The 24,687-nt window shown below is 49.6% G+C and overlaps 1 protein-coding gene across 1 annotated transcript in view; it reads left to right on the top strand.

Moving 5' to 3' along the window:
• LOC148506097 (uncharacterized) overlaps positions 1-24,687 on the top strand; it is a 205,770-nt gene that overhangs the window by 4,151 nt on the left and 176,932 nt on the right. Inside the window, exons 2-3 of the mRNA XM_088447270.1 lie at positions 19,567-19,636; positions 20,688-20,781. The gene's annotated coding sequence lies outside the window, so the exon portion shown is untranslated. The remainder of the gene's footprint in view (positions 1-19,566; positions 19,637-20,687; positions 20,782-24,687) is intronic.

The raw sequence follows: 24,687 nt of genomic DNA on the forward strand, positions 1-24,687 counted from the left end.
TGGAGTTATAGTGCCTGTTCCATTCTCCCAGAGGGGCCAGGGTTTCTATTCAAATCTATTTTTGGTACAGAAACCCAATGGGTCATATCGTCCGATTCTCAACCTCAAAGCACTCAACAAGTCTTTGCGGGTCCCGAAGTTTCGGATGGAGACCCTACGGTCCATCATTCTGGCGCTGGAACCTGGGGACTACTTGGTGTCATTGGACATACAGGACGCTTACCTGCATGTCCCTATTCTTTTGCGCCATCAACAGTTCCTCAGGTTTGCAATCCGCAGCGACCACTTCCAGTTTCGGGCGTTACCTTTTGGCCTGGCAACAGCACCACGTGTTTTCACCAAGGTGATGGCGGTCATGGCGGCTTCTCTGCGGCTGCAGGGAGTCCGCATGTTACCGTATTTGGACGACCTGTTATTGGTGGCAGGATCTCCAGAGCTCCTGTTACGCCACTTGGACCTGACCATTGCACTGCTGCAACGGCACGGCTGGCTAATCAACTGGCAGAAGTCCACTCTAATCCCGTCTCGGAGGATTCTGCATCTTGGAGCCTTATTGGACTCGGGACAGCAAAGGATCTTCGTGACGGAGGACAAGATCTCTGCTTTACAGTCAAGGGTGCGCAGTTGCCTGCACAGCCGCCGGGTGTCCTTACGTGGTGGTTACAGACGACCCACCTCAACAAGGGACGTCCGTTCTGGGTTCCAAATTGGGTCCTGTTGACAACGGACGCCAGTCTTCGGGGCTGGGGAGCAGTTTCGGGTCCACACTTGTTCCAGGGCAGGTGGACGCCGACAGAAGCGGAGCTTCCAATAAATATCTTGGAACTCTGTGCGGTCTTCAATGCTCTCCAGCAGGCACAGCGGTTTCTCCAGGGTCGCCCGGTGCAGGTCCAGTCGGACAACGCTACCACCGTGGCCTACATAAACAGGCAAGGAGGAACTCGCAGTCGGGCGGCTCTCGTAGAGGTCTCTCGGATCCTGGTTTGGGCGGAGCGCAATCTTCCGGCCATATCAGCGGTCTTCATCCCGGGAGTGCTCAATTGGGAGGCGGACTTTCTAAGTCGCCAGGACGTTCATCCGGGGGAATGGTCCCTGCACCCGGACGTTTTTCAACTACTGGTGGACAGGTGGGGTCTTCCAGAAATCTACCTCATGGCGTCCCGGCACAACAACAAGTTGCCGGTGTACGGGTCTCGCACAAGAGACGAAGGGGCGTCTCTGGTGGATGCTCTGTCCGTCCGGTGGACGTTCCGGTTCGCATACCTGTTCCCTCCGGTCTCCCTTCTTCCACGGGTAATCCGGAAATTCAAACAGGAAGGAGGGACGCTCCTGTTGATAGCTCCCGCGTGGCCCAGACGGCACTGGTTCTCAGACCTTCAGGGTCTGTCCGTGGACAGTCCTCTGCGGTTGCCGCTACGACCGGACCTTCTGTCTCAGGGTCCTTGCCTTCACCCGGACCTGACTCGGCTGTCTTTGACGGCGTGGCTGTTGAGACGGCCATGCTGAGGTCCCGGGGGTTTTCCAGCTCTGTGGTGCGTACCATGTTACGAGCTCGGAAACCGTCTTCCGCGAGGATATACCATCGCGTGTGGCATACGTTCTTCCAGTGGTGTCGACCGAGAGGTTATGCACCGCGGGAGTTTCGTCTGTCTCGGATTCTCGCCTTCCTGCAAGCGGGACTAGATCATTGGCTTCGCCTTGCTTCTTTGAAGGTACAGGTTTCGGCCCTATCTGTCTGGTTTCACCGTAGGATTGCTACAATCCCGGATGTGCGCACCTTTATGCAGGGTGTTCTCCGCATTCAGCCGCCCTTTGTTCCACCTGTGGCGCCTTGGGATTTGGCTGTGGTCCTGAGGGCTCTCCAAGGACCGCCGTTTGAACCACTGGGCTCAGTGGATCTTAAATGGCTAACAGCTAAGACTGTTTGTTTTCCTTCTGGCCATTGCTTCGGCCAGACGTGTTTCTGAGTTAGGGGCTCTTTCTTGTAGACCCCCTTTCTTGGTTTTTTATGGGAACAGGGCAGTACTCCGCACTCGGCCCGAGTTTCTTCCCAAAGTTGTTTCCCAGTTTCATGTTAACGAGGAAATCGTTGTTCCGGCCTTTAACTCACCGGGTCTTTCCGTGGGTGAGGCCTCTTTGGATGTTGTGCGGGCCTTAAGGACTTATGTTGACCGCACTTCTTCGTTTAGGAAGTCGGACGCTTTGTTTGTCCTCTATGGCTTCCGTAAAAAGGGTTGGCCTGCTTCAAAGCAAACTTTGGCAGCCTGGATCCGTATGGCTATTTCTGAAGCTTATCTTCATGAAGGCCTACCGGTCCCTCCTTCTCTGAAGGCTCATTCCACTAGGTCTGTGGGTCCTTCGTGGGCAGCTCGACGTGGTGCCTCGGCAGTTCAGATCTGCAAGGCTGCTACGTGGTCTTCTGTCCATACCTTCGTGAGGTACTACAGGTTTGACACCTTCGCCTCTCAGGATGCTTCCTTCGGGCGGCGGATTCTCCTTTCTGCACAGGAGCGTCCCCACCCTTAAAGGATACTGCTTTGGGACATCCCCAAGGTATCCTGTGGATACCCTATGGACCCTGAAGTAGAAAATATGAGATATGGTAAGAACTTACCCTTGTTATCTCTATTTCTACGAAGTCCATAGGGTTCCACAGGACTCCCGCCCTGTCGCACCTGTGCTGCAGATGGGCTTTGCTCTGGTCACCGGTTTTCCGTCTCCCTCTGGTGAGAATGTGATTCTTGTATGTGTCCAGATCTTTGTTCTCTCTCTTCCTTCTCCTCCTCCGGCCTATGGCTTGGTAACTAACTGAGGTGCCTTGGCCCGGGGGCGGGGTATAGGAGGGGGACCTAGTGCATCCTGGGAGGCTGAAAGCTTAACTCTTTGGTGCCCTGCGACTGACGTCACACCTATACCCCAAGGTATCCTGTGGAACCCTATGGACTTCGTAGAAATAGAGATAACAAGGGTAAGTTCTTACCATATCTCATATTATTTATATGTTATGTAGAGAAATGTATTCCCTGTTTAAACTGTGTAATAAAAATATTATTAAAAAAAAAAAGAAAATATCCCAGGCGAGTTGAGTATATAATAATTGCAGCAGTACCGCAACTGTTAGTACATAGACCCCTAAGTCATGGAAAATATAACTTAGTAAAGTAGCTTTGTAAAGCGTAGTTTTATATAATTAGTTTCACACAGACTTATCTATAGACTATTCACAGCTATTTCATTAAACTTAAAAAATAAGGATTTAAGGTTTCAAACCCAATCCGGTCTTAACAGTTCGTAACTTTAATTATACTCGCTATTACGGATAAAGCTTGTCTGCTAATTGGAGGACTTTATTGTTTCTACAGGACAGGATATATTTCATTACTGACGTAAGACTAGTGTTACTAAAATCTTATGAGCATCAACACACGAGAAACTAATTCATACAAGAAGTGTTATCATTTCAAAAGGAGTCTTTCGGCACGGAGTCCCTAACACGTTACCTGGCTAAACAAAGGAGTTCAGATCAAATAATAAATAATACCCCTTTTCCACTGCTGCAATAACCCAGGTTATTGCTTAAGGTGCATACACACAACGATTTTTTGAACGATTATCGTTAAATGATATCGTTTAATGATATTCGTTCGAAAAAATCGGTCACTTTCTGACTCAAACGATGAATGATTATTGTTCATGCGCGTTCACGTTTGTAGTTCAGTCAGACTTGTCAACTCAATGATTTTCATTAAGTTAATATGCAAAAATCGTTTGTAGTTCATAAAAATCGTTCATTACATTTAAATGAACAACTTTAGTAAACTATTTTAGTAAATTTTTTCAAGGTAGAAAATCGTTTACTAAAATCGTTCATTAACTCAATCGTTGTGTGTGTTTGCAGCTTTAGTCTTCCCGGGTAGCGGCTCAGTGGAAAAAGGGTCCCTGAAAAATAACCTGGGTCAAGTGACCTGGGAATCTAACCCGGGATGGACCTGGGTAATGGTGCAGTGTAAATGGCGCGACCTGGGATATTCGACCTGGATCATGCCTAAAATGAGCTGATTGGTGGCTGTGGAGTAGTCGCCACCCACTTTTTATGACCTAGCAGGTTTAGCAGGGCAGACCCAGGTTCAGTGTGAATGGGGCTGACCTGGGAATAACCCAGTATAAGTATAGAAATGTGCACCACCGAGAGTATGGCCATAGGTAACAGACAGAGGGGACTATAATGCTATGACAAAATATGATATAGAGTGTTAGGTATGGGTTGTGAATTGTGTTGGTGTTGTAAAGTTATGACTACAGTTGTGGGTTCGTATACTGGTAGTTAATACTAAAGTTTTCAATGTCAAGGTCTGTAATTGTTACTAATGCGAAATGGTAAATGTTATACTATAATATTTTATATTCAAGTGAGAATTGAAGAAGTGTTCCCTGTAAATAAAATGAACAGTATATGGTAATGTGTGTGCTGGTACTTTGAGCTGCTACAGTGTCTATAGAAGGAGGAAGCTGGATGGTAGAAGTTGCATAAGGTAATCATTATCATTTGGATTGGGTGTATAGGCCACTTTCCTTGGTGACATCACCAGGTCCACTTCAAGGAAAAAATTACAGATCAGTAGACTGAATAAACTAATTGAAAGTACAAGATTAGTATCAGCCGGGGATTACTCCTCGCTATCAGCCTTGCACCATCGATAGAACAGCCGAGAGAGTACGTAGCCCACACAATACTGGTAAGTAGGGGTTACACACTCTATGGAAACATTGCGTTGGCGAGCTCCCAAGTCTGCCATAAGATTTTATATTGAAGTCACCAATGTGTACAAGTTCTGGAATCTCATGTAAGTGAATGGAAAAAGTTTTCAATACATGAATAAATAATATCCATCAATATAGCCTCCCTAAAATCTCTAACCAGGGGCTTGTCAGGGCCTTGCGGGGTTCGCTTAGTCATGGTATGATCCAGCTTCAGCATGCTCGGTATGGGCTCACAGCCACAAAGAAAAAAAAAGTGTCCACCCCCTAACGGAGGCACCAGCCACAAACTGAAAAGAAACAGCCCGTGGGTACCGGGATTAATAGCAGAGTGGCAAGTTGGCATAAACAGTGATAACAGTATAGTAGGATCTGGGTAGCAAAGAACCTGCTGTTAGTAATTGTGTAAGTGTTATATTTACTTTACATATTTATAACTTGTCCATCTGTAATAACCTGTAAGTTGCAGGCAGTGGCGATATTTGGTCGATGCAGCCGCTAGATTTAAAGTGGCAATTTGTTTTTAGGCAAAACCAAGTTGGTGTTGCCCTAAAACAAATTGACGCTTTATAACTACTGCCTGCATAGCCAACATCTTTGCAGGCTGTTATATTTGGGGCCGCAGAATGGTACAGAGGTTCTGGTATAAGAGCTGGAGCAGTGGGTACAATGCTGCTATGGGAAGTCAATAACTTGGGGTGACCTGATGGGTTTACTCTGCCCTCCTGAGGATTTATCACGTGGTCTTGGGGTTCCCTGTTACTGTCAGTAACCGGCTGCTGCTGATCTCTCCTATTAGTGTTACTCTACTCTCTGCCTACAAGTGCTGACTGGTCACTAGCTCTATGAGAGCGGAGTATTGGCTGCACCATCAGGCACTTGGACTCTGTTCCTCCTGGGTGTTTGGTATAGCTGCTGCAGCACCTCTTTACTGGACACTGGCTGCTTTCCCCCTGCCCATGAATCGGGACTGCAGGGCAGCAATAAGGGCCTGATTCGGAGATGGAGGCGGCAGTAGCACAGTAGCTGCGTCTTTGTACGTAGTGGCTGTGTGATATTAAGTTGATGCCGTAGGAGGGGTCTTGTGTAAATAGTCACCTCCGGCCGGCTTCTGTGTACCCCAGGCTACTGCTGAGGATGCAGCATCTGTTCACCCTGCGTGACCATACATCATCTGCGCGACCTTCTGGTTATTCTGTATGGCTGGTGCTTTGACGCAGCTGAAGCCAGTGACGCTGCGCACAAGGACGCAGCCACTGGCCTCTTCACGTCCAGAAAACAGAGCCGACCATTGGGTTTGCGTAAAACTTAGCTTTAGGCCCGAAGTTTGTTGTTCTTCCATACATTATAGAGGGAATGTGTTAGACATCAGTGTTCGCAAATACCCGCTATATCGCGTATTTTACCCGATATTGAGTAGTGGGGACTCGCTGTGCTGTGGCCAATCCCTGACAGCTGGCTGCAGCACAGCACGTCCCCCTGAGAAAGACACAACGCTGTCTGTTATAGCAGCCAATGAGAGTCCGATAGACTCTCATTGGCTGCTGCTGTGGAAATCTGTGCTGGGATCAAGTGTCTGATCCCAGCATAGGCACAGCATCCAGTGCCCGGCGCTGGGACAGTGTGTTTGTTCCCAGCACCAGGTAAGCCACCGCAGCGGGTACCTGGGGAAGGGACTGCCTGGTCCCTTCCACCTGCGTCGGCGGTAAAGTGGGGGGCAGGAGAAGCTTGGCTCCGGGCGCAAGCTAAACTGAGCTCGCTGCCAAGAAGCGGCGGTTGTTTGGCACTGGCCGCGAACCAAACACAGCTCGCGGTCCTGCAGCCAATAGGAGGCAGACGCGATGAGCCAATTGTGGCTCACCGCATCATAGTCCCGTCCAGTTGTGGCATCTTGAATTAAACGGCATAATGTGCAAAGGGCATTAATGTGCGGCATAATGTGTGAAGGCCGGGCATGGCTGTGTGGCATCATTTGTAACTGCTATTACTGCATGGCATAATGTGTAAAGACCGGGCATTAATGTGCGGCATAATGTTTAAAAACCAGGCACTGCTGTGGCATAATGTGTAAAGGGCATTAATGTGCGGCATAATGTGTAAAGGCCGGGCATGGCTGTGTGGCATCATTTGTAAGGGGTTAGGGGAGGCCTGAGGCATATGGGGAGCTCTAAAGCATAAATTATGATGGAACCCAGAAATGGTCAGGTAGGACCTCATATTTTTTAAAGTGGAGGGTCCCTGGGACCCACATATTTTGTCACTCACCGCCATCACTTAGACATCACATGATTGTGTGGGCATGTATAGAGAGAGAGAGCGAGTGTTTGGGTAGAGAGATCACATTCTAACCTATTAGAATCCGGGTAGAAGAGCGTGGCATCGGGCCCAGGTACTGTAGGGGGCGTGGCCTGAACAGGGGCGTGGTCAGGTCCCTCAGCAAGGGGCACATTCGGGGGTGATGATCAATGCACCCCCCACTCCCCCAACATCCGCATCTTACCTTTCTCTGGGAAGCAGGTCCCTCCCCTCTGGCAGCACCATCTTGCCAATGATATTTGGGAAGACGGCGCACGTGTACTAGAGATCAGAGGCTCTGGCATAATGCTGGAGACTTTGCTTTCGCTGTGTGGCGCTATCTTCCCAAAGATGTCACTCGGAAGATGATGCCACAGGAGAAGAGATTAGCTTGCTGTCAGAAGGTAATATATTTCGGGGGGGGGGGGTGTTGGAGGGGAAGGTTGGTGCGGTGTGGTCCCGGGCCAGGAGCAGCGCTCACTGCTCAGTTAATAGAATGTAATGATTTATTGAAACATCTCAGCATGTTTAGGAAAAGGTTTGTAACTTTTCACTGCCCCATAATTAAGCCTCTACCTGTAATCGTAGCCTGTAAGCTATAGGAGCCTGTTTATTATTATTATTATTATTATTATTATTATATTTTCAGGATATTTCTCAAATAGCTGTTTTCGGGGGTTACCCGCAAATATTAAGGATCCTCCAGATGTATTATGAAGGGATGGAATCAGATTTCTTTGATTTTTGCTGCAGCCCCTCTATTTTCATCCAAAAATGCAGCCCCCATGGCATCTGGTGTGCTTCTGGATGTATGGAGCTTGGCCCCGATAGGTAATACCAACTGGCTACTATATCACAAATTCTTCCAGATAGAGATCTTCTAGATCCCCCTCCGTCGTCTCCCAGTGACGTATACGCCATCCGCGTATGCACATTGAGAATTTCCGCAAAAAATATTTAACACCTGCATTAAATATTCTACGCAATGTGTAGCATTAACTGTATAGGACATGTCTGGTGCAACCAAAAGGGAAAGGGTTTAGTGCAATTAATGAGACTGTGCAAATTAGCTGTAAGGCAGTGGATTCCCAACCATGCTTGGGCACCGGTGACTTAATTAGTACCTTAGTTTTTTTTTTTTTTTTTTTTACTTGAAATGTTTTATTAAACAGTTTTCGGAGTTTGCTGAATATCAGGTGGTCCTACCGGGCCCCTGATGATGAACGGCCCGGTAACTAAAATATGCAGAAACTAGTGTCTCCGCATGGTTACTGGGCCATTTAGTGTTGATGAATAGGCCCTTCTGTAATTTACAGTACTAAGGGGTTCATTTATTAATGATGGCATTTGCAATGCGATCTGGGCATTATATTACCGCCAATAATCGCATTGCAAAATGTGATTATAGCGCCGGATGTATGATCCGGCAAACGCATGGACAGGGGTTCAGAAAGGAGCCTGTCCCTGCGATGTGCCCGTAGTGCTGTCAGGGCTAATGTCCCGCTGACTGCACACACGCGGCTGCTATTACCGTGGGTGGGTGCCTATGGAAGCCTCTCCCGGTAAGTTTTGCGATGTGTAGCCTATTGGCGAGATATCTGCTGCCGTCCCTCCTTAATACATAAGGGGGGGACTTAATATTTGTGCTTAACCCCCGAAAACGGGTGTTTTCCAGGATTAGGCCGCAAATATACAATGATAAATGGTCCCCTAATGTAGCATATGCTTGAGATGAGGTTTGTCATATGTCCCATAGATGCACAAATACACTCACACTGGACTCCCTACCCATCCGCTATACTTAGTTATAACTGGTATTGCTATGTAAATAGGGGTGTATTCAGAGAGGAGGGGGCCCGTGTGCAGTCTCTGTCCGAGACCCCTTCCTCTTTAGCTGGCAGCGCACTGCATGTGCAGGTCACCAGGGAAATGGTGTGATAGCTATTTTTCTAGTGACTTGTCTACTATGCGTTGGCAAAATGCCGGGAGAATGCCTGCAGCGGCCATTTTCCGGGTGATTTGTACAGCGCCGCTACTGATGACGCGGGACTCCGTAGGTAAGCAGGCCCAGTGTAAGCATTGGGAGGCCTGGAGTACAGAGGTGTCACAAGGCGTGTGTGGGCTGCACCCGGGTGTCACCCGCTGTGCTGCCTGTGCCAGTGTGAGGGAGGGAGCTCTTCTGCTGTGCTGCCTGTGCCAGCGTGAGAGAGGGAGCTCCTCTGCTGTGCTGCCTGTGTCAGTGTGAGGGAGGAAGCTCCTCTGCTGTGCTGCGTGTGTCAGTGTGAGGGAGGAAGCTCCCCTGCTGTGCTGCCTGTGCCAGCGTGAGGGGGGGGAGCTCCCCTACTGTGCTGCCTGTGCCAGCGTGAGGGGGGGAGCTCCCCTGCTGTGCTGCCTGTGCCAGTGTGAGGGGGGAAGCTCCCCTACTTAGTGTTCCTTCTAGCTCCGGCGGGAGGCAGGGCGCAGGAGCTAGAGAGGGCATGCGACCGAGAAGGGGGCGTGGTCATTGGAAAAGGGGCGTGTCTATAGGAAGCGTCCCCTTTTCGTCACTCTTGGGGGCGTGCCCGGCACTTACGGACACGCCGGGCAGCCCCCAAGCCCTGCAGACAGGGAGAATAGATGCCGGGCGCATGCGCCCGGCGTCTATTCTCCGGCGGTGACCGGGTCACCGCATGTTTCTCCACCCGCGGGACACTGCGTCCCGCGGGTGAGAACGGCTCCCGCAGGCTGTGAGGGCAGGGCGCTTTTTGCCCTCCTCCTGGAGGGCAGGGTGCTTTTTGCCCTCCAGAAGGAGGGCAGGGCGCCGCGCCCCGCTAAAACAGCCTAGCGGGAACGCTACCTACTGTGCTGCCTGTGCCAGTGTGCTGGCAGCGCAGCATCTACAGCGCCCTCCTCTCCCCCTTATTATTGTCTTATTAATAACAGGCAGTGGGGGGCCCGGGAGTACTTGCACCCTGTGTGCTACGCCTTAATCTGACTCTGGCGGTATGTATTGAATATATAGGTGTTGGTTGTGTGTGTCCCCGGACACATGGGCCTTAAGGTGTAAGCTTAGTATAGAGCACACAGGTGTATGGCTGTGTGATCTATGATGGGCAGCATTAAGGTGTCTGTACTGTAGAGATCCTGGCAGCCAGTGATCTGTCCTTTACCATCCTCAGGACAATGCACTATAATGTATTATAGAGTAAGGGCGGCATGTACTACGCATCACATTTAATAACGCCGGTATGTACAGTACCTAGAATTGTGGTTAAAATCCCTAAGGGCAGCTCTTCCTGAATAAAGATGTCCTTTGCGAAGAGGGCACTTCTGGGTTTATGACCCAGAAATCCCTCAGGTGTCCTTCTGCGCATGCGCTGGGTGACGCACGTGCTGCAGGGGATGCTGGGAGGGATCTAAATGAATCCCTCTCGGGGACTACTGCAAAGAGAAGCAAATGGCATTGCCCACTGGGTCCAAGCTCCGGACAGTAACGCATTCCAGGGCTCGGTACTTGTGGGAGATGCAGCCAAAATGCCGAAAACAATAGTTTTTTGTATTTTTGGCCACATTTTCCCTTTACTACATCTCTCCCATAGTCTCTTGTTATAATTTAACCTCTTTGCATTTTATATTGTAATGAGGCTGGCCCCACGTGTTTTAATGGCGGCCGCAGCACTGAAGGAGAACACCTACTGTAAGAGGCTGTGGTGGGGAATAGGAGTCATGAGAGGAGACAGAGAAGGATCGGTCAGAGAGGTAGGAGGATAGCCAGGAAAGGGCAGTGTCATGTAGACCAAGGGAGTGAAGGATTTGCAGCAGGAGAGGGTGGTCCACAGTGTCAAAGGCAGCAGAGAGTAGTGGTCCTTGGATTTGGCACCGTTCATCTGTGTGCATTAAGAAAAATAAAATCGATCTGTACCTACTACCAGTGTGGTTATTGTGTCTGCAAGGGGAAAACTCTTTAGGTGGCTTCTCTGTTACATAGTGCTGTTCTTTGGGTTGAGCAAAGAAGACGGCCTTTGGAAAACCGCAAGGTAAAGAACAGACCCCGAACCTGTGCCTTGTAGGTAATTGTCCGGATTTCATGGATGGCTTTTGGAGCCGTAGTACTACAGGGCTTATCATTATTCCACAACTGGGTGGCAGATAAACCTAGGATCAGCTCTGATGAGACCGTTCCTTTACAGCTGCATGCTGAAATCATTCAGTAAGGTTATCATTCATTTATCCCCATCCCCATACTAGGGGGCCCATTTATCATTGAATATTTGAGGTAAAATTCCCGAAAACACACATTTCTACTTCAGGGTCCATAGGGGGTCCACAGGGTTGACCTTGGGGTATAGGTTGGGAACCAAATCCGGGCACCACGCAGTTAAAGCTTTTAGCTCCCAGGATGCACTGGGTCCACTCTCCCTATAACCGCACCCCCAAGCCAGAGGCACCTTAGTTTCAGTTGGTGCCCGGCCGGAGTCGGGTAACCGTTAGCGCAGGGGGAGCTGATTAGCAGCCCCTAAGCTTATTTTATTTTTTTTAAGGACAAAGTTTTTGCCATGGACTTTGGACTCTTCAGAGCGGCAGCGTCGGACTGTCCATAGGACGTCTAAGCTGCCGCTCCGTCACCCCGCTGGCGCTGAGACGCCAGTACAGATCTGGGGATCGCAGCGGGACCCCAGAGTCTGTACTAGCCGGACTCTGTGGGCGCCCAGGACTGCTGCCGGATCCACGGGGAGCAGGTAAGGTCGCGGATCACCGCGCATTTCAAATGCAGTCCTGTGCCTCCGGTCTCAGGGGACAGGCCGGAGGCGCCAGCAGTGGCGGCGGGCCCCCCATACCCCGTGTGCCCACTAGACCACCAGGGACTTAGTGTTCGGTGCAGGGAGCCGGCGTCCCGGGGGTTAATAGCCGGCCAGGGGAGGCAGCCTTCCCTGTTACAGCGGCTCCTCCCCTCAGCTCAGCGCGCCTTTCAGTATCTATAGTCTGGCGTCGCTGAGCTGCTTCCTCTGAGGTCTCCAGCGGCCATTTTATCTCTGTTGTGCAGCAGAAATCTCTGGAGATGGCAGTGAGTCCAGTCCCCCTGCGTACCTCACCATCAGGTCAGTGTACACAGCGCTGTAGCCATCCCAGATACTGAATCTGGGTAAGTTGCATGCAGTGTAATAGTGCAGTATATTATATGACATGTTCCTGTATATATGTATATATCTGCATTGTATGTGACTTATGCTAGTGCTGACTGTCTGTACTTTATTCTCTCACCTGTCAGTGTATATCTATCCCTTTTCTTTATCTGCCCTAATACAGCTGTACTTAGGGTGGTTCTGAGACCTCACATTTATATACTTGTTAATATTTGTGAGGTTTGTCACATACTGTTGCGTGCTGCACGTTGCCATATTTTAGATGGAACTGTGTGTTGCATACGCTGAAAATGGGTCCCTGCAGCTAATTTTTGGCATCAGTCAGGACCAGTATAGCGCTGCTTAATATTTCCGCCAAGAGGGTTGGTCAGATATGTCTGACCAGGAGATAGATCGTTATACTGCACCCATTTTTACTATCCTGCAAGCCATGTGCTGCAGGTGTTAGTGCAGAGGATTTGACTCATAAAGGGTTCTGTATGTGGCGTCATCTGGTGCCGGCCTCTTTCACGACCCCCTTGGGCGGTTTGTTTTCTCGGGATCCTCTCAATTGCGGATCGCCGGGCGGGCCCCATTGTTGTACCTCATTTGGGGTTACTTCACCATACTGCCCTTTTCATCTCAGGGTATCTCGCAGCTTCTTGCACTCTTCCCCTGTGACACAGACTACCGCTCCCTGCAGGGGTTTTTCGCAGTACATGAATTCCCGCTGGTGCCACAATAGTCTGTCATTCCCCTTGCAGGGATTACCACAACAGCCACCCTGGGTGGATGTCGTTTTCTACGAAACGCTAATTGGCGTTGTTGACGCCCTGTGGTTACTTCCCAGTTGGCTCTGCTGTGAACTGGATACTATTTTGGGCTCTTTCCCTCTTACACGGGGGGAAGCCTATTTCAGGTATTATTATCCCTGCTTTAGGGCTAGTAGCAGGTCCATTCTGGTTAGAGTGAATGTTGACCTGCACCTGTATCATACACCCTCAGTCTTACATGCCTTCGGGTTCCCTGTTGCTGACTAGCGGGTGGATCGCATGGCGGGACTCTGGCTGTTGCCAGATAGGAGGTGTTACAACAGTGTTTGGCCTCCTGTCCCAAATTCCCTGAGGGTCATCACGAGCCCCTCCTGGGGTGGATGAGCATGTTACTCGTCTGATTACAGGCGTTACTACACCTCCCATTCCTGCGTGGTCGGATTTTTCGGATCCGTAGGTGGTAACTCTGCCTGAAATCAGTATACTTGCTTTCAGGGGTTGTTACCCATCCTACCATGGCTATAGCATGGTTGGTTAATACTATTGCATATTGGGCTGATGCATTTCTAACATTTTTTCCCCTTCAACACGTCGGGGGTTCAAATGTATTTGGTCGCTCACGTAATATATGCAGTTGTCATAGGTGGAAATGCCTATATTGGATACCAGTCTCCTAACTTTCAGAGTTCCGGCTGCGACTGTATCCTCCGTAATACCCTATGGCTGCGCTCTGGGAATGCAGAGGTGCAGATACCATCTATGGGGTAGATCTTGTTTGGTCCTGACCTTGACAAGATTGTAGTAACATTGGCAGTATTACTAACAACAAGTTTACCGCTTTCAGCTATGCCCACTACAAGGCCTCAGACTAAGTCTGTTAAGTCTTTTTTGTCCTCTGGGTCAGCCTAAAGGTCTGTTTCTTCGTAGACTGTCGGCATCTACAAGGGCCGACATATCCAGTACCGAGCAGGCCTGGACTGCCAGCCGATCCTGCTTCTGAACCTACGGATATCTCTTCAGCCTGACGGGACAGGCCTACAACTGGGAGATACCGATTTTCTCAGTTCGCCCGGTACTAGTGTCAAGTTGCCGCGGCTACGTGGGTAGGAGGGTACGCCCTCTCTTTGCTCAGGCGGCCTCTTTACAAGGGCCTTACAAATCCAGAAAGCTATGCAGTTGTTGCGGTAAGCTGAGCTAATTAGGCCATCCCCACTATCTCAGTGAGGGACTGGTTGTTCTGCTTTCTTTCTGGTGCGGTGGCTGAATGGGCCTCTTTGGCCTATTCTCTGTCTCAATTCCCTGAACCAGTTCCTAAAGCTACCTGGGCTCAGGAGGAAATCCCTATGCTCCATCATACGATGTTTTGAACCTGGGGACTTTATGGTATCACTGGATATACAGGACGCGTGGCCTACGGGTACTTACAGAGACCTTTCCTCAGCATGGGCTGAGGTTTGCTGTATCACAGCACTTACAATTTTTCGGGCTCTGCCTGTTGGGACTGTCCTCAGCCCCACAGGGGTTTACCAGCGTTTTGGATTTTCTGACAGTTCTCCTGTTCAGTATATCCCAATGCTCCTGTACCTGGACGGCCTCCTGCTCTTAGCGGGAATACCAGGGTACTTTACAGCCAGGTCAGGATGACTGTGGCTTCTTCAGGGTGCAGACGTTTAATCAACGGGGAAAAAGTCCTCCCTGCATCCCTCTCTGGGTATTCTTCATCTAGGATCCCTGCTGGATTCTCAGAATCTGAGAATTCTTCTGGCGTAAGACGGAATCTCCACTCTTCCATTAGGAGTACATGGTTGTCTACGCAGTCGATATATGTCTTTACACTCTGGGATGCATGGTCAAATATTCAGTGTCTGCCTTTGGAAGGGTGGAATGGGCTCAGTTCCATTCCAGGCCTTTCCATAATTGGCTTATCTCCAGATGGAACGAGTTTTTTCTGTCTGATCACTGTTCAAACGATGATGCTCTCTCCGGAGGCAAGTCGGTCCCTGTCCGGGTGGCTATGGCCATCTCGTCCAGGGTATTCTTTGCTATGGACAGTGTCTGGTTCACATCCTTTTCAGTGCAGTTGGACGTCTGTCGATTCCACCCTGTCAATTAACTTACTCTGGCATAACTCTTGTTTCCTGGTGAACCTGAAAAGGTTCAGTCCGACAGGGTCAGGACAGTGGCTTCCTTTTTAGCAACACTGTTCGTTGGGTGGCAATGACAGGTATGTCACATATTCGGACATAGTCCGAGGGTCTCCTCCCGACCATCTCGGCAGCGTTCATTTCAGGAGCTCTCCATTGGGAAGCGGGAGTCCTCAGCCGTCACGACGTGCATCCCGGGGACTAGTCTCTTCCCCAAGAGAGGTTTCATCTCCTGGTGAGCAGGGGGGGCCCCCCTGAGGTGACCCTCATGGCCTTCTGACTTTATCACACTATGGTGTTACAGTCCAGCTCTGGGGATTCTGAAGCAACCTTCAGCGACTCTTTGTCGGTGAAGTGGTCCTTCCACTTTGTGTACCTGTGTTCTCCGGTCTCCCTTCTTCCTCGAGGTCTTTGGAAGTGTTTCAATTGAGACGGAGATGCTTTCCTGCTGGTGGCTCCTGATTGCCCCAGATGTCAGGGGTACTTGGATTTTCGGAGTCTCTCCATCGATACTCCATTCCTGATGCTTCGCTGCCCAGACCTGTTGTCTCAGGGTCCTTGGTTTTGCCTTGGACCTGGGTCATTTGTCTTTGACTGTGTCCCTACAGTGGTCTTACGGCTTCCCTGGCTTTGTCATCATTGGAATAATTAGAGCACATGGATCAGCTTTTGCTGGGACCTACCACAGACTGTGGCAGCCATAAATCTTATGGTATTGTACCTGTCGATACAATCCTCCAGTGTCCAGGATTTCCAGATATTCTGGCATTCCTTCCGGCTGGCTTGGGTTTCACCCTCGGCCTGGTCTTCCTGACAGTGCAGATCTCTGCACTGTCAGTATGGTTAAGATATGGAATTGCTCCACTCTGGTATCCAGTTCATCCTTTGGAGTGTTTTCTGGATTATGCCTCCATTTGTCCTCCCTAGGGACTCCTTGGGAGTTAGTAGTGGTTCTTCGTTCCCTCCGGGGACAGTCAATGGAACCGCTGGTTGTGATAGCCATTACATGGTCTATTGCTTAGGCTCTCTCTTTCTCTCAGGGTGTTTATATCAACCAGGAGAGTGTCTGAATTGGGAGCGTTCTCATATGGCTCCCTCTTCTGGAGGGCATCATGTCAGGGTGTGAGTTGCTCTCGCCCTGTGTTTCTTCTTAGTGGTTTTTAGGTTCCATATTATTCTGGAACTTATGGTACGGCCATTCAGTCCCCAGTCCTCTCGGCTGGTGTGGCCTCATTGACTGTGGTCCGGCCTCTTTGGATTTATGTGATCCGTTCAGGTTCCTTACGGAAATCGGACCCCTTATTGGTGGTCTGAGATTTCTGGTTTTCACAGGAAAGGATGGTCGGCCTATAACCAAATGTTGACTGGATGGCTCGTAGGTCTTCCTCAGGGGCCTACCCATGGGTAGGCCTTTCTGTTGTTGATGCTTGTTTTTTCTCGGGCCATGTAACCCTCGTGGGCGGCTTGCTGTGGCGCCTCGGCTGTTTTGCCTTACTAGGTGGCCACGTGGTCTTCTGTCCACACCTTTTTAAGGTTCTAGGCATTGGTTTCCTTTGCCTCTCAGGATGCTTCCTTTTTGGCAACGGACTCTCCTCTCAGCACAGGAGCGTCCCCACCCTTGGTTGAACTGCTTTGGGACATCCCCAAGGTCAACCCTGTGGACCCCCTATGGACCCTGAAGTAGAAAACAAGAGATATGGTAAGAACTTACCTTTGTTATCTCTGTTTCTACGAAGTCCATAGGGTCCACAGGGCGCCCGCCCTGACGCACCTGGCTTCATATGGGCTGTGTGGCTGGTCACCGGTTTTCCGTCTCCTATTTCTGTGAGTATGGTTATCGAGTGTTCCAGTTTTCTCTTTTTCTCTCCACCGGCCTTTGGCTACTTACAAACTGAGGTGCCTCTGGCTTGGGGGTGGGGTTATAGGGAGAGTGGACCCAGTGCATCCTGGGAGCTAAAAGCTTTAACTGCGTGGTGCCCGGATTTGGTTCCCAACCTATACCCCAAGGTCAACCCTGTGGACCCTATGGACTTCGTAGAAACAGAGATAACAAAGGTAAGTTCTTACCATATCTCTTGTTTTTCGGGGGTTTCCCTCAAATATTATGTATACCCCGGATGTATCGAGGAGGGACCTCAGCAGGTATCTTATCCGGCAGTTATGATCGCATTTTGCAATGCGATCATTGGCAGTACTGACATGTCCTGATCGCATTGCAAAAGCGTTCATTAATAAATGGGCCCCTAGGTGAGGCTGTGTGTGTGCAAACAGCAATATCATTACTGGATCAGACCTTTTACCTAGAGATCCTAGAGCCTGTGTGTGTAATAGGAACACAAAATGGAGACCTTTCTCTGGGTACTAGTGCACAATATAGAGCCCATTTCTTGGTGGCCCAGTGTACAATACAGAGCCTATTACTGGTGATCAGTAGTACAGCGTCCCAGCGTGCGGCGCAGCCCTTTGCCTGGCGTCCCAGCGTGCGGCGCAGCCCTTTGCCTGGCGTCCCAGCGTGCGGCGCAGCCCTTTGCCTGGCGTCCCAGCGTGCGGCGCAGCCCTTTGCCTGGCGTCCCAGCGTGCGGCGCAGCCCTTTGCCTGGCGTCCCAGCGTGCGGCGCAGCCCTTTGCCTGGCGTCCCAGCGTGCGGCGCAGCCCTTTGCCTGGTCTTCCAGTGTACAAAATAAACCTAGTCTACAACAGAGCCCATTTTGTGGTTGCAAAAACAGAAAAACACCTCCCACCCTACTGGGCAACAAAATCTGTTTATGACCCCAACACTGATCTCCATTATACAATTTGAGTTCCGTAGAGGACAGGAAAGTAAAAGCCATCAGCCAATATACAGAGGCTGCTTTATTAGGAATTATTTTTCTCTTTGTATCTGTGCCCCATACTAGCCTGTGCATGACTGCCACACAGACACCCCCATCCCAACACTACAAAGTGTTCTCACCATGTACAACAGACACCACAAAGGGATAATAATTGTGCATTTCTTCTTCAGGGTCCATAGGCTCCGCAGGGAGACCTTAGGGTGTAAGTGATGGGAACCAATCCAGGCACCACACAGTTTAAGCTTTTCAGCTCCCAGGATGCATTGGGTCCACTCTCCCTATGTCCCGAGTCAGAGGCACCTCAGTTTCGTTGGTGCCCGGCCAGAATCGGGTCACCATTTTGCAGGGGGGGCTGTTCTTCAGAACCCTAAAGCTTATTTCTTTATTTATTTTACTTTTACAAATACTAGAGCGTGCAGCAGCAGACTGTCTGTGGGACGTAGGTGCTGCCGCTCCGTTACCCCTCCAGTGCCGGGAAGTCTGCACTGATCTCGGGATCTCGGCAGGTGTTCCGGGGGTCAGCACTAGCTAGGGCCCCCGGAGAGGACCCGGACATCAGGGGACAGGTGAGGCGGGTCGCCGCTCGCAGTGACTCGCGCATAATGGCAGTCAATGCCTCTGGTCTCAGGGGACAGACCGGAGGTGCTGGGTGTGGATGCAGGCTCCGGCCATTGCGCTCCACTTTTCCACCAGGGAAATTATGGTGCGGGAAACCAGCATCCCAGGGGTTAATAACCGGCCAGGGGAGACAGCTTCCCTATTTAAGCGGCTCCTCCACTCAGTTCAGCGCGCCCTTCCACTGTGGTCTTGCTGCTCTCCTCCTCTGGACACACCCGCTATGAGGTCTCCGGCGGCCATTTTCTAAGGTGCAGTCGAAGCGTGGTCCGGTCCCCCTGCATACCTCTCCCCAGGGTTAGTGTATGTAGCGCTATTTCCCACCGGACACTGCGTCTATGTAGTTGAGTATAGTGCCGTTTGGCAGCGTCTCTCCTGCATTGTATGTGACTTGTGCTAGTGATCTCTTTCTGAGGTTCTATGCATTTGATACCTTTGCCTCTCAGGATGCTTCCTTTGGGCACCGGATTCTCCTCTCAGCGTAGGAGTGTCCCCACCCTTAAAAGGAAGGCTTTGGGACATCCCCAAGGTCTCCCTGTGGAGCCCATGGACCCTGAAGAAGAAAATGAGTTATGGTAAGAACTTTCCTTTGTTAACTCTTCAAAATCCATAGGGTCCACAGGGAACACGCCCTGACGCACCTGGCTTCATATGGGCTATCCTGCTGGTCACCGGTTTCCAGTCTCCTTCTCTGTGAGTCTGTTGTGTGTACCAATATTCCTTCTCTCTTATCTTCCTCCGGCCTTTGGCTTGTTACCAACTGAGGTGGCTCGGGGGCGGGGTATAGGGAGAGTGGACCCAATGCATCCTGGGAGCTGAAAAGCTTTAACTGCGCGGTGCCCAGATTGGTTCCCATCACCTACACCCAAGGTCTCCCTGTGGACCCTATAGACTTCGAAGAATGAGAGTTAACAAAGGTAAGTTCTTACCATAACTCTCATTTTGTGTCACCTTGTCTACTGTAATAACTCTTCCTGTGTGTCCTTATTTTTTGCACTATAATAATTCTGTTATTTCTGATACAAAGATTGTATCTTCCTTAGCAGGTTGCTGTGCTCGCTCACCCTGTTGAACAATGGAGAGTGGAGAGCTCCTCTAGGCCATCTGGAAGTAAAGGTTAGTATTACTCTATTATATGTGACCAGTGTACTATACACATGATCTAAGACTAATGAGGATGTATTGCAGTGTGTAGAGCTATAGTGCGAGGTCACAACCACAGCCGTCTATTCCGTGTAGCTGGGTATATATAGTGCAGAAGTTACCATGTTGACAGTCATCAGTTCGACATGAGAATGTCAACAGGGTTCATCCTGTCTACATGGTATGCTGACATGATGAACTATCGTAATAACTGTCCCTGGTGGTCTAGTGGTGTCTCACCTTCTCCTGGTGGCAACAGTGGCTCCAGCTTATTCTTCCTGGTCCCGGGGGTCACACACAGAGAAGTTCTGGCAACAACGTCTCCTTAGCATTGTTCTGGTGAGTATTTTACCCCCTATTCCTAATTGATAACCCTAACACTCCTCCTAGTGCCTAACCCTAACCTCCACCCAGAGGCAAACCCTCCAGGTGCTACCCAACTTCAACCCACAGCCTAACCCTCCCAGTGCCACCTAACCCTAACCTGATGTTTTTTGTCTATTTGTTTATGTGCAATAAAGTTATGCGCTTTGCCCGAGACACAGTGTAAACGTCAGTGCCTAGTCGCACAATATTATAGACTTAAGCTGGCCACACATCTAAAGATTATCTGTCCAACCAGCCAACTAGTTGATTGGTTGGAATGAAAACCTGGTAAGGTATGAAAGCAAATGACAATCAGCAATTTGCTCCCAAACTTCGGAACATGGACTAAAAACTGTTGTTTGAACAAATAGCTTAGATCAAACATTTAACAAACTTGTCTGACGCCATTTTCATCCGTTTTCTGGCATTTAGGAACAAATTGCTGATCATCAGTTACTCCCATACATTACCAGATTTTCATTCCAGCCAATCAACAAGTTGGCTGGTTGGATGTAAGTTGGTCTAGTGTGTGGCCAGCTTTACTGTATACTTTACTGTAGTGTGAATGATTAGATTCTGGTCTGGGTGCGTTACTTTGGTGGTGACCTACTGAAATTAGGATTTAGTTGCATAGCAAGCTATCTTGTCTATACCGCAGGCGCACTTACGCAGGGTGAAACGCACTCTATTTCCGGTCCGGGCACACGCCACAATCAGACAGGCGGGAATGGTGGCTAGTTAAGGAAGCTCAGGTAAGGTGGTTTGTGATGCTGTTCCTTGATCCTTTATGCTGCGGTTGTTGCACTGATGAATTGTTGTTGGTCTTGACCGAAACGTTGTCAATTTTCATGGAATTGCTATGTAAGATAGATATATATATATATATATATATATATATATATCTATCTATCTATCTATTTATTTATATACCCAAAGAGAAGACGGCACTCAGAGATTTTGCAAAAGTAGTAATGTATTCCATAGAGGCCAACAGGCCTGTTGGCCTCTATGGAATACATTACCCCGGCCTGTTGGCCTCTATGGAATACATTACCCCGGCCTGTTGGCCTCTATGGAATACATTACTACTTTTGCAAAATCTCTGAGTGCCGTCTTCTCTTTGGGTGGACATTGTTACTGCATACTAGACGGGCACCGGAGTGTAGTCTGGATTATTGGTGAGTGCCGGCATAGCGTGGAATATATATATATATATATATATATATATATATATATATATATAATATACACACACACACACACACACACACACACACACGCTATAAAGGAGCTGAGAGAGGATATTATCCCTGTTGACACACTCGTGTATCTTGCTTGATAAAATGAGCTAATAAAGTTTAAATACCAGTTCTGGTTATAAATATTAGTATTTTATTTATTCCAACTGTCTGCCCACTGGGTAGAAATAAATATTATTATTTGGAGTGTACTCATTGGTAACTTTGGAATAACATCAATTACCTAATAATATATGTATACCTCCTCTATGTAATACTACTAACTGTGAAGATGATCATAAGAGGGGATTTTATCCCCTCACATATTTTGCTATGTACAATAAGCTCAATTAGTTCAAACACTAGGGGGTCTATTTACTAGTCATCGCAGACCAGTCACGATTATTATGTGCCTAACTTGCCGGGGATATTTTAATTTTAATAAAAATTATCCCGGCTATGTACTACGGGGAACTCTCGGGGACAGCGGATGTGGTAGCCGCTGTCTCAGTGAGTTATTTCCCTGCCATGAGTGAGTGACTTTCCCGGGGGAAGCTGACACTGCGCAGCTTCCAGAGCCGGCCAGGGGCTGCGGGGGAGATATCAAAAGATCTATCTCCTGCCCCCATAGGCTTACAGTGGTTTGCACCACCTGACGATGGTATAAACTACCAGGGCTAAACTCCGAAAGGCTTCGCTTTTTGGGGTTTAGTACATAGGGGTCAGATCGTAGTCCCCATTGATATGGGGACTTTGATTTGCAGCGCTAATTAGCACTTTGCTGGAGATTTCTATGATCTCTCATGCTTTGTGCTTTTAGTACATAGGATCGATAACAGGAGATATGTTAAGAACTTACCTTTGATATCGCCGTTTCTACGAAGTCCTTAGGGTCCACAGGGATACCTTGGGGTATATGTCTTAGCTCCACAGCCATGGGCACCACAGAGTTAAAGATGTCCTCCCAGGATGCACTGGGCCCCCTCCTATACCCCGCCCCCAGGCCAAGGCACCTCAGTTTTAGTATCAAGCCATAGGCCGGGTGAGAGGAAAAAGGAAGAAGAAAGTCTGGAACACACAAGATTCACATTCTCATAGAAAAGGGAGACAGAAACTGGTGACCAGAACAACACCCTACGGAAGCACAGGGCGTCAGGGCGGGCGCCCTGTGGACCCTAAGGACTTCGTAGAAACGGAGATAACAAAGGTAAGTTCTTACCATATCTCCTGTTTTCTACCTCAGGGTCCTTAGGGATCCACAGGGATACCTTGGGGATGTCCCAAAGCAGTATCCTTCAAGGGAGGGGACGCTCCTGTGCCGAGAGGAGAATCCGCTGCCCGAAGGAAGCATCCTGAGAAACAAATGTGTCAAAGGTGTAATGCTTGACGAAAGTATGGACAGAGGACCACGTGGCCGCCTTACAAAGCTGAAGAGCTGAGGTGCCACGTCGAGCTGCCCACGAAGGTCCCACAGATCTTGTAGAATGAGCTTTCACAGAGGGTGGCACTGGAAGTCCCTCATGAGTGTATGCCTCAAAGATCGCCATGCAGATCCAGCGTGCCAAAGTCTGTTTATTGGCAGGCCAACCCCTCCTATGAAATCCATATAGGACGAACAAAGAGTCTGATTTTCTCAAAGAACTGGTACGGTCCACGTAAATCCGCAGAGCCCGTACCACATCCAAAGAAGCCTCACCAGCTGAGAGATCAGATGAATTAAAGGCTGGGACCACAATTTCCTCGTTAATGTGGAAACTAGACACTACTTTAGGAAGGAATTCGGGACTGGTACGAAGTACCACCCTGTCCGAATGAAAAATTTGAAATGTGGGACGACGCGAAAGAGCCCCCAAATCCGACACCCTTCTGGCTGAAGCAATAGCCAAAAGGAATACTGTTTTTGCCGTAAGCCATTTCAGATCCACAGAACCCAGAGGTTCAAATGGAGGATCCTGTAGTGCCTTCAGAACCACAACCAGATCCCATGGAGCTACCGGATGGACATAGGGAGGCTGGATGCAAAGGACACCCTGCATAAAGGTACGGATATCAGGCCGTGTGGCAATCCTATGTTGAAACAAAACCGACAGGGCAGAAACATGCACCTTCAGTGAAGCAAGGCGTAGACCTAAATCCAAGCCTGCCTGAAGGAAAGCCAACACTCTCGATATTCTAAACTCGTGAGGATCGTACGCTTTAGGGCGACACCACTCAAAATAGTTATGCGACACCCTGTGGTAAATTCTAGCTGAAGCCGGCTTACGAGCATGTAACATGGTATTGACCACCGCTCTAGAGAAACCCTTGGACCTCAAGAGGGAAGTCTCAAGAGCCACGCCGTCAAAGATAGCCGACTCAGGTCCGGGTAGAGACAAGGACCCTGAGACAATAGGTCCGGCCTCTGAGGTAACAGCCAAGGAGTGTCGATGGATAGACACTGGAGATCCGAGTACCAACTCCTTCTGGGCCACGCAGGGGCCACCAGCAGGATCTTGCCTCCTTCCTGCCTGAACTTTCGAATTACTTGAGGCAGCAGGGAGAATGGAGGAAACAGGTACGCGAATTGGAAGTTCCATCGTGCCGACAGAGCGTCCACCAGGAGAGCTCCTGTGTCTCTTGTTCGGGATCCGTACGCCCACAGCTTGCGGTTGTGTCTGGAGGCCATGAGGTCTATTTCGGGAAGACCCCACTTGTCCACCAAGAGCTGGAACACCTCCTGATGAAGAGACCATTCCCCCGGGTGTACATCGTGGCGGCTGAGGAAGTCCGCCTCCCAGTTCAGCACACCTGGAATGAAGACGGCCGAAATGGCTGGCAGATTGCCTTCTGCCCAAGTCAGAATGCGGGACACCTCCCTTAGAGCCGCTTGGCTTCGAGTTCCTCCCTGACGATTTAGGTAAGCCACCGTGGTGGCGTTGTCTGACTGAACCTGCACAGGTTTCCCTAGCAGGAACGGTCTTGCCTGCTGCAGCGCCCTGAACACTGCTCGAATTTATCAATATATTGATTGGCAGGTTCGATTCCTCCGACGTCCACCGGCCCTGGAAGACGTGATTGCCTGTCACAGCGCCCCAGCCCCGAAGGCAAGCATCCGTTGTTAGAAGGACCCAATCCGAAATCCAAAACGGACGTCCCCTGCTGAGATGAGACTTTTGTAACCACCACATCAAAGACAGGCGCACTTCCGGAGTGAGCCTGATCATCTGCGTCTTTATTCGACGGGGATTTCTGTCCCATCTGGACAGGATCAACATTTGTAGAGTCCTGGAGTGGAACTGGGCATACTCCACCATGTCGAACGTTGACACCATGGAACCCAGTAATTTCATCGCCGAGAGAAGAGACACTCGGCGACTGCTTAGAACATTGCGTATCTTGGACTGCAACAGGGCTATCTTTTCCTCCGTCAAAAAGATCCTC

The sequence above is a fragment of the Taudactylus pleione genome, unplaced genomic scaffold (genome assembly GCF_031769625.1).
Source record: "Taudactylus pleione unplaced genomic scaffold, aTauple2 ptg000427l, whole genome shotgun sequence".
In the NCBI taxonomy this organism is placed as follows: domain Eukaryota; kingdom Metazoa; phylum Chordata; class Amphibia; order Anura; family Myobatrachidae; genus Taudactylus; species Taudactylus pleione.